The sequence below is a fragment of the Stegostoma tigrinum genome, chromosome 4 (assembly GCF_030684315.1).
Source record: "Stegostoma tigrinum isolate sSteTig4 chromosome 4, sSteTig4.hap1, whole genome shotgun sequence".
NCBI classification, from domain to species: domain Eukaryota; kingdom Metazoa; phylum Chordata; class Chondrichthyes; order Orectolobiformes; family Stegostomatidae; genus Stegostoma; species Stegostoma tigrinum.
Window position 1 is genome coordinate 70025008 of NC_081357.1, and position 14851 is coordinate 70039858.

At 39.4% G+C, this 14851-nt stretch overlaps 1 protein-coding gene across 1 annotated transcript in view; it reads left to right on the forward strand.

Moving 5' to 3' along the window:
- The first annotated feature begins 8769 nt into the window (after positions 1-8769).
- The window catches only part of l3mbtl3 (L3MBTL histone methyl-lysine binding protein 3), a 151587-nt gene continuing 145505 nt past the window's right edge, over positions 8770-14851 (forward strand). The window contains exon 1 of the mRNA XM_048531981.2: positions 8770-8979. The gene's annotated coding sequence lies outside the window, so the exon portion shown is untranslated. The remainder of the gene's footprint in view (positions 8980-14851) is intronic.

Sequence of the window (14851 nt, forward strand, 5' to 3'; positions counted from 1 at the left end):
CCTGTCAGTTAACCAGCTTTGAAAGACTATGTATCCAGATTCTGGAATATATGTTGAACTATATTCCAACAGCTGCTTTATTATGGGTATCCAGTGCATCATAATTGAGTAACCTGTTTATACTACTACGGCAAAGCAGAGAAGAGGAAAAAGAAATTGTGATAATAGCTGGAAATCTCTTTTTCTCCAACTGCTTCTATCATCATCTTGAAATACAGCCCCCAATGAGAAAGCAAATTGGGAACACAACCATTCGCTAAGAACGCAAAAACTCTGCTTAGATTTCTAAGGATACAAATCACTCATTAAGCAATAGTGATCTCAGCAGAGAAGAACTTAAAACCTCAAGGACTCTAAGGGCGTTCAACTAAGACACCTTTATTCTCCTTGTCAGTACCAGTCACTCTCCCTTTTAAACTTATTACCTGTGATTGTGTGTTTTTGATATCATATATTTATTATTTTTCTCAGAGACAGTAGGTAATAAAATTTCTTTCTTTCACACAGGGAAACCTTGATTACTGACTTCTTTCTTTCTGAGCAAACGATGTTTTAATTGAAGCTTGACAGCTACAACCTGAAAGGAAATGTGTTTGGTGTGACTGACTGAGAGGGGGTTATAGAGAGGGGAGCTGATTTCTCAACTCACATGGTAGTAACATTCACTGATTTCTCTCCTATTCTTCCTTGTGGCCTCTCTGAGCCGCCTTTGTTCAGGAGACCGTCCTCCTGGTCCCTCATCCTTATTTTCACTCGATCACTGAGTCGAATTTCTGTTCTTGATCGTCATGTTAGCTGATTTTAAAAATGGTTCTGTTCCTTCAGTTATTGTTCAAATGACCCTTAATCTCACAATCCTTGCAAACTCCTACATCATCTGAAGCCTTTCTACCCCCTCCAAAGTCCTTGAACTATTCTTGTTGCTGCCGATCTTTCCTGGAACTCCCTTTTCCAATCATCCCAAACAGGACTCACCCTTTGTGCTCCTCAGATGCTGCTTGGCCTGCTGTGTTCATCCAGCTCCACACTTTGTTATCTAGGACTCACCCTCCACTGTTCTTATCAAAGTTATGAATGACATCCCATGTTACTGTGACAAGGAGAAACCAGTCCTCCTTTGCATCTTCAATATGTCTGCAGATTTTGAGAACCCTGGCCAACCACCCTCCTCTTCATTGGCTTTTTACTGTCATCCAGCCTCATGTGACTTCACTAGCCTAGTTCTACTTTATAATTGCAGCCAAAGAATTTCCTGTAATAACTCCTATTTCCACTCTCACACTGTTTTGACAAGCTGTCCATTCAAAACAACATAAAATAATACTATATCAGTTTTTACATGTACACAGATAGAGCCTCACTGCCACCTCTCTTGAGGTCCCCATTTATTCCTACAATTCAGACATCCCATGAATAAGTAGTTATAATACTATCTACTTCGTAAGAAATATGGTCTGTCTTTAAAATGAAATCAAAAATCTTACAGAGTATGAGGTGAACGCCACGTGATTTATCTGCAGTCAGTAGGGGATAATCCAGCTTGATTGTTTCAGGAGTCAATCAGAAAAAAAAAAAATAATTCAAGGGCTTCAGAGCATTCTATTGAACTATCAAAAGCAGTGGTAATGCCCCTACCTCTGGGCCAGGAGACCCCGGTTCAAGTCCCACCTGCTCCCGACATATGTATTAATGTCTGGGTTCTTCAACTCTTTCATGATTATATTTCTGTAAAAAATGAAAAGCTTCTGTAACAGCTGGTAGGAGATGAGATGGACATCACAAGAAATTTCAGTAAAATTGACTCTGTTTCTTGAAACAATGATTCATGAAGGTTGTCTTCAAAGTTGGCTGGAAACAGCCATTTTGAAGAGACTAATCAGAAACTGCAATGGAGACATCTTGAAAGAGCAACTGATTTTCAACAGAAGGAGACAAAGGGAGACATCCAGGAAAACCATGCTGAAGCAAGTGAGGAAGAATTATGACCTATAGTGCTATAAAAAGCTTTCATTAATATAACAAATTGATATCCACATGCTGAATTAGGTAGCAAACGACTTTCAGGAATTTATGGATTTTGAAACCCCTGGTGACTAGAGCCTGGGTGTTGAGATTGGACTGGGTAAGGGCACTTCTGTCCTCAGTCCATTCCTCTTAGATAGCTAGGGTAACCCTTTGAACAGCAAGGTATCCCAGCTGGTACAGTCCCAGGCCACCCAGAGGAATGGTGTCAGGGCTATTATCCTGGTGGTGGGCAGTAATATACTTTAGGGGGATATTAGGGATCCCTTGCGGTCAGGGGTCAGAAAATTGTGAGTAAATGGTGCATAAACCCCACAAAACTGTTTAACTTCTCAAGGCCTTTGAAAAAGTGTCAAGAGGCCACAGCCTGTCAAGAAGCATCAACAAGTATCAAATGTGTCTTTACGAATGAATTCCTTTTCTGCATTGTGTGTAGTTGGCACACATGAAATTTAAGTAATAGAACTCAACTTCTTTTTATGTGCATGGATACTTATCAATTTAGTTTATTCATTCATGGAATGTGGGCATCACTGATTAGGCCAAAATTTGTTGCCCATTAATATTTTTCCTTGAGAAGCTCTGAACTGCCTGCTAGAACCGGTGCAGTCTTCAGCCTGTAGAGACAATCAGATTGTTATTATGGTGAGAGTTTTAGGATTTTGAACCAGTGACAATGAAGGAAAGGTGATATAGTTTCAAGTCAGCATTATGCATTGGTTAGAGGAGAACATGTGTTCCCGCATATTTGCTGCCTTTATCCTCCTTGCTGGGTGAGGTTATAGGTTTGGAAGGTGCTGTTTAAAGAACCTTGGCAGGTTGTTACAGCATGTCTTGTGAATAGTACACACTGCAGTTATTTACTATATATATATTAGTGACTTGAATGATGGAAATGAATGTGCTATTGTCAAGATTGCAGGCAACACAAAAATAGGTGTGAAGACTAATGGTGAGGATCACACAAAGAGTCTACAGAGGAACATAGACAGGTTGGATGAGTCGGCAAAAACTTGGCAGGTAGAATTTATGTGACAAACTGTAATGTGAGAAAATGTAATATTATGCATTTTGGCAGGATGAATAGAGGAGCTAAATATTATTAATGTGGGGAAAGACTGCACAAAGGGATTTGAGGGTGTCCTCTTATCTGAATCATAAAAAGCAAGCATCTAAGTTTAGCAGGTAATAGGGAAGGAAAATGAATAATTGATCTTTATTTCAAAATAAATGGAATATACAAATAGAGAGGTCTGCTAATGTTATACAAGGCATTAATCAGACTGCACCTGGAATACAGTTAGCTATTTTAATCATCTTACCTAAGGAAAAATATACAGACATTGGAGGTAATCCAGAGAAGATTCATTTGGTTGATTCCATGTATGGAGGGATTTTCTTCTGAGGAGAGGTTTAATAAATTGAGTTTGTGCTCACTGAAGTTTAAAAGAATGGAAGGGACCTCATTGAAACATATAATATTGCTAGCAGCTTGCCTCAGTAGATATGGAAATGTTATTTCCACTTGTAGAAAAATGCAGCACCAGAGTGAGAATTTCACCCATCTAAGACAGACATGAGGAGGTAATCTCATTTTTCAGAGTGTAGTGAATCTGTAGAATTCTTTGTTGCAGAGGGCTGTCAATGCAGGTTGTTCAGTTTATTCAAGGCTGAGACAGACAGATGTTTATTCAGAAAGTGAATTCAGGGTTGTGGGGATCGGGTTGGGCAGGAAAATAGTGTTGACAATTATCAGATCAGCTCTGATCTCATTGAATGGTGGAGCAGACTTGATTTTTTAAATGACCTTCTTGTGCTCCTACAATTTGCGGTCTGTCACTGTGTGTCAGTAGTGGAGGACATTGAGTCATAGAGTCATACAGTACGTAAGCAGACCCTTTGGTCCAATCACTCCATGCAGAACATAATCCCAAACTAATTTAGTCCCATCTACCTGCTCTTGGCCCATATCCCTCCAAACTTTTCCTATGTATCTATCCAAATCCAAATATCTTTTGGTGATTGTACCCACATCCACCACTTCCTCATGAAATTCATCCCAAATGCAAAACACCCTCTGTGTAAAAAAAATCCTTGTATGTCTTTTATAAATCTCCTTCCTCTCACCCTAAAAATGTGTCCCCAGTCTTGAAATTCCCTGTCTCAGGGAAGAGACAACTACCATCAACTTTATCTATATCTCTCATTATTTTATAAACTTCTATCAGGTCATCTCTCAACCTCCTAGGCTCCAGTGAAAAAAGTCCCAGCCTATCCAGCCTTTCTTTATAACTCAAATCTTCCATACCTGACAACATTCTGGGAAATCTCCTCTAAACCCTCTCCAGCTTGATAATATCCTTCCTATAATTGGGAGACCAGAACTTGACACAGTATTCCAGAAGAGGCCTCACCAATGCCCTGCACAACCACAACATAACATACCAACTCCTATACTCAAACAACTGAGCAATGAAGGCAAGCATGCCAAATGCCTTCTTAACCATCCTATCTATATGCGACACAAACTTTAAAGAATTATGTACCTGTACCCCTAGGTCTCTCTGTTCTACGACACTACCCAAGGCCCTATCATTAATTATACAAGCCCAACCCTTGTTTGTTGCACCAAATTACAATAACTCACACTTGTCCAGATTGAACTACAACTGCTGTTTTTCAGCCCATTCACCCATTTGATCAAGATCCCTTCACAATCTTACAAAACCTTCTTCACTGTCTACAATGCCAACAATTTTGGTGTCATCCGCAAATGTACTGACCATGCCTTCTAAATTCTCATCCAAATCATTTACATAAATGACAAACAAATGACGACCCAGGGCCAATCCCTGTAGAACACCATTGGTCACAGACCACCAGTCTGAAGAGCAACCCTCCACTATTACTCTCTCTCTCCTGCCATTAAATCAATTACCTATCCAATTGGCAAGTTCACCCTGAATCCCATGTGACCAAACTTTACTAATTGGTCCACCATGCAAAACTTTGTCAAATGTTCTACTAAAATCCAAACAAACAATGTCTACTGCTCTGCCATCATCAATATTTTTGGTAACTCCCCAAATAACACAATCAAAGTTTGTGAGACACAATTTTCCTCACACAAAACATTTTGAATATCCCTAGTCATGCAGGTCATGCAGCACAGAAACAGGCACTTCAGTCCAATTCATCTATGCCAAGCAATTTTCCCAAACTAAACTTGGCAGATAGAATTTATGTGACAAACTGTAATGTGAGAAAATGTAATATTATGCATTTTGGCAGGATGAATAGAGGAGCTAAATATTATTATTGTGGGGAAAGACTGCACAAAGCTGCTGCACAAAGGGATTTGAGGGTGTCCTCTTATATAAATCAGAAAAAGCAAGCATCCCACTTGCCAGCATTTGGCCCATATCTCTCTCAACATTTCCTATTCATGTAGCTGTCTAAATATCTTTTAACTGTTGTCACTGTACCTGCATCTACCACTTCTTCTGGCAGTTCATTCCACATACTAACGGCCCTCTGTGTGAAAAGGTTGCCCCTCAGGTCCCTTTTAAATCTTTAAATCCCTTTTAAATCAGTTCTGAGGAGGGGTCAGTGGACCTGAAACATTAACTTTGCTTTCTCCTTCATGGGTGTTGCCAGACCTGCTGAGCTTTTCCAGGAACCTTGTTTTCGTTGCTGATTTATAGCATCTGCAGTTCTTTCCATTTTTATTCCCTTTTAAATCTTTCTCCTCTTACTTTAAAAATATGTACCCTAGTTTTGAACTTCCCCATCCTAGGGAAAAGACCTTTACTATTCACCTTATCTATGCCCCTCTTCATTTTATAAACATCTATATGGTCATCCCTCAAGCTCCTATGCTCCAGGGAAAGAAGTCCCAGCCTAACCATATAACTCAAACCCTCCTAACGACATTCTTGTAAATCTTTTCTGAACAGTCTCCAATTTAATAATATCCTTCTTATATCAGATCAGAACTGTGCACAGTTGTTGAAAAGTGGCCTACATAACGTTCTGTAGAACCTCAACATGACATCCGAACTCCTACACTCAATGGTCTGAGCAATGAAGTCAAGCGTACTAAATGCCTTCTTAACTACCCTGTTTACCTGTGACACTGCTTTCAAAGAACTATGTACCTGAATCTTTAGGTGTCTCTGTTTGACAGTGCTACCCAGGGCCCTACCATTAACTGTATAAGTGCTGCTCTTGATAGAGGGAATTGAATCAAGCAAGCTGCTTTGTCCTGAATGGTGTTAAGCTTCCCGTTGTTGGAGCTGGTTTCACTCAGGATGCTTAATTAGCTCACATAGTAAGTGACAAGGGAAATGGTAGCAGGTGGAAGTAGGCACTGGGCTGGCGTATGAATTTTATAGACATTGGGATGCATGGGGACATTTGGTTTCATGAGTTGGTAACGGTGAGGTTTGGAAAATGTGTGGGGATGAGCATGAGAGCAAGTGCAAAGCGTAGAAGTCAGAGAGATTAATATTTTTTTCCCTTTTGGAGAGGTAAGGTGCCCTTTGGGATAGAAAATGATATGCTTATGAATTAAAAAGTGCATTAACACATTAGGTTTGCAAAACTTTCAAGAAAATATCCAAACAATGTAAAATTATGAAAATGTATCCACTATTTCAAAATGCATCCCACATAAAGCCATTTTAAATTTATGCTGCTTACTGATTGCCTAAAGTATCATCGACACAATGTGGTGCCTTTTGTTGGGCAGCTCCAACTATTTATTTGATTGAAATGTTTGTTGACGTAAAGGATTAAATGCCTAAATCAGAGTTTTTAAAAATGTTTATTTACGTTGGTTATTAAATTCTCAAGCAACACGCTTATTTACACAAGTCATTGAAACACAAGTGAAGTATTTGTTAACATATATAATTTAGTTAAACAGTGTATTGGATTTTTTTAATCAATAGAAGTGGTTTTGGTTTCAACAGTGACATCATCCATATACAAGTAATTTTATTTTCCCTCCTGATGAATGACCATGCTGCATAACAGGTGAGTTGACATGAGAGGTGGGTGTAAAATAATTGGTATAAAAGGTATAAGGACCACAACAGCTGTTGGAGTAAAAGACATATATGGAGGCATGGAATTAGGTAGATGGGCTCATTTGGCATAGAGGGTAAGTGGGACATCAGTGATGGGTAATTGGACATAAATTGGCAAGGGGCTATGGTGGGGTCATACACAAGCAAACAGGGGCATGGGGAATGAGGGCTGTTTTTGTTTTAAAGTTTATTCTTAAACTTTAGACATAGTGCCAGAATCACTAGGCAGGCTTTCTGCCCAGAATGCCTCAGGAACCAGGCAGCTTCCTGAACTCCTCTGGGTCACCTGACCCACCTCTCAATCCAGCCCAGCCTGCTAGAACAAAAATTGAAAGTGCAGATGGCCATTTTTAAAGGACAGGCTCATGGAACTGGCATTTCTCCTAACTCTGCATACCTGACCTGGGAATGAAAATCAGGACCCAAGCACTTAATCATCTGTTCTCAGTCTCCTAATGTGACTGAATATCTATTTCTGCTTTGTAGTGCTCCTCTGAAGCACGTCTGTTGTTTTAGTTCATGAAGTTGCTAGATAAATGCAAGTTGATGCATTATTGATGAACTCACTGACAATAAAATTCTCTGACCTTTTGCTGTGGCACTGGTGATTTTATCTGGATTCTGCTCAAATGGAATCAATGTTTTTAAACACTTGTTGGCCTCGAGCGTGATGTTCATGGCCAGTCAGAGAAACAAATAGAGCCGTGATAATCTTCCCGTCTTGCAGCGAGGAGCGTTGGGTTCAGACCCGAGTCCAATCAGAATGACAACTGGAAACTGAAGCACCAGCTCTGAAACCTGGTAGATTTCCTTACAGGAGTCCTTGCCTCTGATACGTGTGGGTGAACCCCTGCTTTAATTCAAGCCCACTTTTTAGAAAGTACTCAAGCATTAAAGCCATGAAACAACCAATAGTTAATCACTTTAACTGCTATTCCCTCTTAAGCGGTTCAAGAGTCTCTTTAAGTTGAGTTAGGCCAGGACCTATGTAAGAACATAAAGGATGAACTGCCTGAAGTAAGTCGTCTAGTGTCAGCCTTGCAAGTGACACTCAGTCTCTGAACTGATGAAAAATGGATTGAGGGTGATAAAAGCTTCATTTATTGAAGAAAATTTTTAAAAACCTTTACTTATACTTCATTGTGAGAAAACATCTGACTGATTATTAAGAAAATACACCTTAGAGTGAACAATTGAACCTCAGTTTGTACTTCCTAACTAAATTTTCAGTGATTTCAGCCAAAATTCCAGCATTATCTGCCAAAATTACTTCACTGTTCAGCAATACCAGTTATTGCAACTGAATGAGTGTTGTTTTCATTTCCCCCTTTCTATTTGTACCTTAAAAGAGGTACGAATATTTGCAAATAAAACGTCACAAAACAGGGGGAAATGAAAGGAAACAGAGCACTTTGAATAAAATGTAGTTCACTCAGTTGGCCAAAACGAAAATCAGTCTTTGCAGTCAATAGTAACTTAGATCAACACAGACGCGCACGGACAAATATGAGTCAGAGGGATCGTTGCCTCCAAATAACTAAGCCTACAAATGCAAGTTCCTTTCTTCGGAAATACATTACATCCTGAGGATGAACAGCGTCCAGGTTTTGAATTAGTGCACGCATTTTAATTACAATGTACTTAATAGGCTGATCAAGTTGGATGTCAAAATGAGACAGCAATAATATGCAAATAAGAAATAAACGCGATTGAACGGCAGACGTTTACAAGAAAGCCCACAGAAGGTGGGTGAGTGCCTCAGTGTCTAGTTTTTTTTCCTCTCTTGCTCTGCAGTTCCTTGCGAGCAGCTGTCCCGCGCGCGTGCGCACTGGCGACCTGGAAATTTGCTACTCGTGACAGAATTTGGGTAAGAAACGGTGTAATTTTTAATTTTAAAAAGAAAATAAACCAGGAGCAAAAGCTGTCAGACAACGAATGGTGTATTTAGGTGGCCCCTCCCGCCGTCTGGGAATTTAACTTCCTCCCTCCTCCCCTCAATCTCCTTTTTTTTAAACCCCTCTCCACTCCCTGGCGTTTATCCTAATTGCATTTGGTGCAACTTAAATAAAAGTAGTTGCAGAGAAGCGAGTGGCCGGGGACTGTATGAGTGTGTGTCTGCAGAGCAGCACAAGTCCCCTTTAGCAATTAGAAATAAATTATTACAAACGGGGAGAAAAAATAGAGAAGGGGGGAGAAAAACTAATTTAAATAGAGAGTGAACCAGTGTTTGAGCAGTGCCGGTGAATGATGAGTATTGATAGTTGGCGATTATAATAATTATTTCAAACACTGAACTCTCCTGTGACACAGACCATTTTATGGAACCCGGGCAAAGTGCGAGGCTTCCATTGGAATGGGAGCGAGCCGCCGCTCGATACAATGTTTCCGCGCCGCGCTCTCATTACCCCCCTTTTTTTGTTTTCTTACTAAAAGAGAAAGGGATGCAATAAATTCACGTTTTAAAATGCAACGTGTCTCCTTTTTAGGCCTTTACAGGAATATAGACTCCGCCATTTTGAGAAACTGCCCAAATAAAATACAAGAAGTGTTTGAGGAAGAGAAATCTCAGGGTGGATTCTGCAAAAGAGAGAGAGAATGTGAGGGGGGTTTGGAAAGAAAGAGGGGGGAAAATAGATATGGATAGAGCCCAGGCTTGGGGAGAAACTACCGAGTTTATTTCAGGAAGTGCACGCAATTGTGATGCACATTTAAATTATTAAATCCTCCAGTAGGTTAAGTTTTTTTTCTAATTGTTAATCGAGCACCTAGGCTGATTGACAGTGTAAGGATTAGCTACACAATTTATAATCTAAAACTCACTTGATATCCACGAATTTAAATTTCTGTCAAATGAACCTCGGACTTGATAAGAGGAAAGTCTGACGACGTTATATATAAAATTTCAGTTTCATTTATTTATCTCCAGGGTTGTTTCAAGTAACGTTAATTCATATTCATTTTATCGGTAAATTGGGTGCGAATGTTGTTAATAACGACAGTAAATATGTAACTGAAATGCATTTTCTTTTGTGTTCATTATTTCAAACTACTGTGCATAGTTGAGTGCATTCTGGAAACTTTCAAGTACAAAACATCTTTTTTTAAAAGATAATGCAGAGCGACCTCAAATGGTTTTTGTCTAGAGGTGCAGGGAAGGATAGTATATTTGGCTGTCAGGACGAGGTGATTGTGTTTGAAGGTAAACGTGGGAAGTTAATTGTTCACATTTAAAGGCACTGTTTGCCCGCGTTTTGTTTTTATCCTTCAATTAGAGTAATTTTATTTATTGCTGAAACAGTCAGAAAGCATCTTTTAATCGGGACAGCCCAGTCCGCTGTGCATTCTTTCGAGTTAAGTGTTCTGATTGATACAAGCATGAGCTAAGTGCATTTGCCACTGATTCACATGCCGCCTGGGAAACTGTTCTAGGCTGTCTTTCAGGATTGGAGAAATACTGTTGGAATATTTACTTGCTGTTGATTGACTGACTTAGTTAAAATGATTTATTTAATACGAAGTAAGTTTCAAACTATATTCTTCCACCAAAACTATCACACTTCATGAACATTGGAGGAATTTGAACAAAAAACACAGTCCTTTTTCTGATTATCTGCTGGTGTTCTTCATCGTATGATCAGTGAGGAATGAGTCCACTAGTTTTTTTTAATTGTTTTGTCTTGGTACTACAATTAAGTCAGATCACATTGAAAATACACATGTTCTGCTGGAGTTGAAGTCCATCTTATTGCTTATTTTTGTCTCATGATATTCCAAAATACAGATTTTTTTATGATAACTGTGACTAACAAGGAAATGAGTGAGCATTACTGTCTTACATCAGATGAAATTGACAGTTAGTTACAACTATAAGGTATTCACTCATCCAAATTTGTTGCATTATCCAGCATTTATTCATTGCCTATCTGCTCTATATGTGGCTTAGCAAACCATTTGCTAGAGTGAACAATTGATCAACTGACGTTCTCCTTTGTTTTCGATTTAGCTTTGGCTTTGTCCCAGATGCTGCGCTGAGTTTGATGAGTTACTTAAGTGAATAATAGTTTATGGAGAAAGGAAGTTGCTATCAGCAAATTGGTTTCTCAGAGGAATATTGGTTTGCTTATTTATGCACAAGGTTCTTCTATCAAACTTGGGCCTTTCAGTGGCTCAATGTACTGGTTTCTCTTTCAAAATCTTTGAGAAGACAATTTGTTTTTCAGTCTTACTTTTTGAAGCAGCTGACTGCCTGTTTTGAGTACACTTTTATGGATACTTATCACTCTTTGCTATTACCTGTACCCATTCTTTGTTCATATTTTACATTGAGAAAGCTGGCAAGCTTTTTGGCTGCATGGAGAATCACAGCAACTCACACTGCCGTCACTTCACAATCATTACTTGAGGGTATTGACAAACAATTTCAGCTGACATCAATTGTCTGATTGGAATTTGTCATGTCATACTTGACTGAAGGATCAGACAACCATAAGTGTAAGGAACAGGAACAGGAGTTCAGCCCCTTAAACCTGCTTTACCATTCAATAGAATTGTGGTTGATCTGAAATTCCTTACGTCCACTTTCCTGTCCTTTCTCCATAAACCTGATTCCCCTACTGAACGACAATCTGTCTATTTCAGATACAAGGACTCTGTCCCTGCACATCTGTGGCAAACAGGTTTTGAATCAGATTTAAAAAGAGACAAAATAATGATGTTATTTTGCTTTAAATTCGCGTAGTGTACTAAGCCACAATGGAGCTGTAAGATTGTGGGTAGCTAAGACACACAAATCACTATGACTGTGTAAATTTGGCGCTACCATACTATATATTGCACCTGAAATCATGTGAGAGCAGGCAGGGACAATGCATGTTGTTCACATTAAAGTAATGAGATGCTTCTTTGCTGTGATGTAAAGTTTGGGCTAGCATATTAAATTAGATTTATTATTGAAAATAGGTTTTACTATCAACTTTAAGAGGTAGATTTGTTTAAAAATGATGAATTGAACATATGCAAAAGTTGAAATGAAATATGATTTGTGGGGCGATTGTTGAAAAGTGATTGAATGGCTTCATTACCTTGTATCACAGTTTAATCTAGACAAAATGAATCCTTTCCATTGTTGTGAAAATCTCATGATTAAAATGGGTAGCCCGCTGGATTTCTAAGAAGTGATGTTTTTGATGCCTAGGCATTGCTGGGCTGCCATGCATCCTAATCTGTGCCCTTCAAGTTTCTAATGTATGTGTATTAGAGTTACTTCTGTATAATCACTGCTATCAAATTGCTATTCCTTTTTAATTATTTTCTACAGTTGAGCAATACCAGATGTATATTGGATTAGATTCCCTACAGTGTGGAAACAGGCCCTTCGGCCCAACAAGTCCACGCCGCCCCTTGAAGCATCCCACCCAGACCCATCCCTCTATAACCCACACACCCCTGAACACTATGGGCAATTTAGCATAGCCGATCCACCTAGCCTGCACATCTTTGGACTGTGGGAGGAAACCGGAGCACCCGGATGAAACCTACGCAGACATGGGGAGAATGTGCATATCTTGGGAGATTTCTCATAACACTCAACAAATATACTTTTTCTGTTGAGGACAGAAAGATACTACAAGATAGATGCTTCGTCTTTGACAACTACGGAAATTTAAGGATGATATCCAGTTGAAAGAAAAATTGCCAATACTGTGAAGAATGGTAGGGCACATGACTGGCAACTGTTTAGAATTAGGGAAGGTTGAATTTTTTTTTTAAAAGGGGGAAATTAGATTTTGAGAGTAAGCTAACGTGAAAGTTTTTCGAAATAATAGAGCTTCTACAGTTTTTCATAAAAGGATGGGACTGGAGAATTAATACTGGGAAACAAGGAAACGGGACAGGCTTTAATCAAGAACTTTGTCAGTCTTCGTGGTAGATGCCACAGAAAAACTGTGGGCAAGCAGGGCAAATTAACTGAAAAGAATCAATACCACTAGAAAGAAACTCAGTTTTGGATGTACTAATGGGATGATAAGCTGGCAGGTTTTTAATATCTATTCATGGGATGTGGATTGCTTTGTGGGCTATCACTCATTGCCCAGCCTTGGGACCCCATGAGAAACAGGTGGTGAGCTGCAATCTAGAACTGCTGCAGTTCATTTTGTGTAGGTGCTCCACAGTACTGTTCAGGAAGGAGTTCCAGTATTTTGAGCCAGCGGAACTAAATGAACGATGATTGTATTTCAAAGGCAGGATGATGAGTGGTTTGGTAGGAGGTTGCAGATGGTTCTGTTATCACGTAGTTATTGCTCTTGTCCTTCCAGATGGTAGTTGTCGGGTGGTGGAAGGTGCTTTTTAAGGAGCCTTGGAGAATGTGTACTGCATCTTGTAGATTATACGTGTTGTTGATGTTTGACCTGATGCTGTGAGACTTAATGGCATCTTGACCCAATGTTGAGGTGTCTAAGGGTGACTTTTTTCTGACTGTATACCAATGTGCCGCCACCTCTTCTGGTGATGGTGCTATTTTAAGCAAGGTATGTAAGGTGTGATTTAATGAATATGATTTTGTCTGCCTGTGTGTTGACTATTCTGAGATAACTCTGGCAATTCTGGGCCCCACGGATAGCTAGTAAGGAGTACAGGGTAGCTTGAGTTTGCTGTTGTTGTTATTTCCAGTCGAGAGATTGATGCTAAGTTGTCTGGTTTTGTTCCTGTTGTGTACTTTCTTTTGTGTTTTGATCTGACTGAATGGCTTGTCAAGCTATTTGTGTGTTTAAGAATTAACCACATTGCTGTGGGTCCAGAGTCCGATTTAAGTCGGACAAGGTCATGATGGCAGTTTTGAGTCCTTTAAAGGACATTAGAGAGGCAGATGAATTTTACATCAATTGACAATGGATTCATGGTTATCACTAAACTTTTAATTCCAAATCTTATTGAATTCAAGCTCTACCATCTGCCATGGTGACATTTGAACCTGGGTCTCTAGATTTCTAGGAAAGTGACCATGCCACTAGTTTATCACTTCCTGATGAACATGATGGCATCCAAGTAGCTTGAAAGAAGTGGCTGCTGTTTGGATGCATTGGATTGTAAACTTCCAAAATTCCACTGAAATGGAAAATGTCAGAATTAAAGCCTGTAGCCTAGGAAGTGGGGGGGGGGGGGGGGGTACAGAAAACAAACTATAGGCTGGTTAACTTAATGTTGGAAAAATGCTATCATCCATTTTAAGATTATAATATAACTTAGAGCATGATAACTTCAGATGAATGATCATTGTTTTGCGTTTGACCACTTCATTAGGATTTCTTGATAATGGAGCGAGCAACTTAGTTTTAGAAGTACTAGCAGGTCTAGTGTATTTGGATTTCCAGAAGGAGTTGAACAAGATGTGCGGTGAAAGTCACTACACATGAGCTCATGGTGTTGTGGGTTATATATTAGCATGTGTAGGGGATTGGATGACTAACAGGAAACAGATGTGATAAATTGGTCTTTTTTTTTTAGGGTGGTAAACTGTAACTATTTGGGTGCCCTGGGATCGGTGCTGGACCCTCAACTACTTACAAATCATGGCTATAGATTGTATCAGAGAGAAGTACATTCTGAACGAATTTGCTGACAAGACAAGAACAAGTAGAGAAGCAAGTTGTGAGGAGAACAAAAGTGTTAAAGGCATATATGCAAAAGATTTGCAAAAAGAGTATAACGTGGAGAAATGGGAGGTTATCCATTTGGGA